The sequence below is a fragment of the Artemia sp. Qi Xiang Cuo genome, chromosome 12 (assembly GCF_049724085.1).
Source record: "Artemia sp. Qi Xiang Cuo chromosome 12, ASM4972408v1, whole genome shotgun sequence".
In the NCBI taxonomy this organism is placed as follows: Eukaryota; Metazoa; Arthropoda; class Branchiopoda; order Anostraca; family Artemiidae; genus Artemia; species Artemia sp. Qi Xiang Cuo.
In genome coordinates this window covers 56,566,579-56,568,598 of record NC_142805.1, presented here as the reverse complement: position 1 = coordinate 56,568,598, position 2,020 = coordinate 56,566,579, and the positions used below count along the sequence as shown (strand labels likewise).

At 31.4% G+C, this 2,020-nt stretch overlaps 1 pseudogene; it reads right to left on the bottom strand.

Moving 5' to 3' along the window:
• Positions 1 to 3: 3 nt before the first annotated feature.
• Positions 4 to 957, bottom strand: LOC148946306 (uncharacterized; annotated as a pseudogene).
• Positions 958 to 2,020: the final 1,063 nt, after the last annotated feature.

Genomic DNA, 2,020 nt, shown 5'->3' with positions numbered 1-2,020 from the left:
AATTCCTCTTGATGAAACTATAAAATTATGAAGACACACTGCAGCTATTACAATTTGCTTAACCTTTTCAGGTTGACTAATAATTTCTGTTCTAAAAATTCTAAAACGCTGAATAAGAATACCAAAAGTATTTTCAATCAGTATTCGGGCAGAGGATATTCTGTAATTGAATATTTTTTGACCTTCAGTCAATTTATTTCCTGGAAATGGTCACATTATATGTTCACTAAGGGGAAAAGCTTCATCTGCTACAAAAAAATAAGGGAAATTGTCTTGTGTCCCAGGTAAAGGTAGTGAAGATGGTATCTGAATATTCCCATTTTGCAGACCTTTTCCAAAATCAGACCTTGAAAAAACTCCTCCATCACTTTCACTACCATAAGCACCAACATCCACAAAATTAAACTTGTAATTATCATCACATAAAGCCAACAAAATTAAACTAAAATAACGTTTATAATTGTAATACTCTGAGCCCAAATTATTAGGACACTGAATCCTTACATGCTTACCATCTCAAGCTCCAATACAATGAGGGAAAGAGCCTTTTCATTTAAAAGAATGTGATATTTCAAGAAACTTCTCTGATTGAGGTTCTTGTAAATATAAAAGGTACAGAACTTCTATTAGTGCAGATAACGTATCTTTGATGATTCCAAAAGCGGTTGATATTCCAACTCGGAATTCATAGTGTAAGGTTGTCATTGACACTCCAGTTGCTAAATGGCGCAATGTCAAGGCCAATTTTAGCTCTGGGGTAATTGCTTTTCTAAAGTTGGAATCTTGTTTTTTGATTAAATGTCCAACTAGATTTAGAAGCTCCAAAAACTCAGCTTTTGTGAATCTTATAAAATTGTAAAATTTTTCTTCACTGTCTGTTTTTAGTAAGTCCTTGAGCAGTGATACATGCCCCTTTTTAGCTCTCTTATTTTCTTTTCAGATTGGACGTACCCACATCCTTAGTTTCCTGGAAGATGCAATTTCATTAAAATATAAAATATAATGATATATACAGGCTATATATTTTTATATAAAAAAACATATTAAAACGCAATTTTTTTTTTTTTTTTTAATTGGAATATTTTCTTGGTGACTTTATTTTAAATTAGATTTAGCAGCTCTGGGAAAGGTCACCTCACAATACATTCTCACGTAAGTTAGTTACCTTGGAATTCTCACCAACTCGTGGAGTCTCAGCTAATAGCTAGACAACTACAAGGTGCCTACTTTTAATATTAATCTACTTCTACTATTAATAGTCTGCTATTAAATAAATTAGGAACATCACATATAATGTTAGCTTTTATCGCCCTACTGAATAGACCATGTTTAGACAAATTACACTTTGATCAAAAACTTTTCACTAAGATTAAACATCGAGGGCTTTATCCTATCTGTTAAATAAATATTCCTAATAGTTTTGAGGTGAGAATTTTGTTTGTTATTCTGTTAAGGTCAGAATAGGGTATACTATATTTGTGAATAAAATTTTAATTGAATAGCTTTTGTCATCTTTTGAAGCACCTGGAGAAGGGGAATTAAACTCCCAGGAATTAACCCAGAGCCTCGAAAATTTCTTAGGAACCTAGACAGGTATTTTTAAGTACAATATCTTCAACTCAAAAAATATTGACCTTTGAAGATCTTTGTTTATAAAAGTAAAACCTTGAAAACAGGCATACTGCTTGAGTAAGGGAAAGTTTATACCTTTCCTTTACAAGGTTTTAAAAATCTGAAAACCCATTTGTTAAAAATAGAAATAACCTTTATATGGCACAAAATTGTGCTTAAACAATAGAAATTGTGTTTTCAAAAACAAGGACCAACGAAAAAGAGACTGAAAATAAGAAGTTAACACTAACTATTTCTGTCAAATTTCTTGGCAAATGTCTCTTATCTATGCAATCTTCTGAACCTTGGAAATAAACAAAGGGAAAATATATTAGCTTGATAATATCTTTCAAGGATATTTTTTAGATCGTGGATTGATTCCTAAATTATACATTCACCTAGGTCAGCT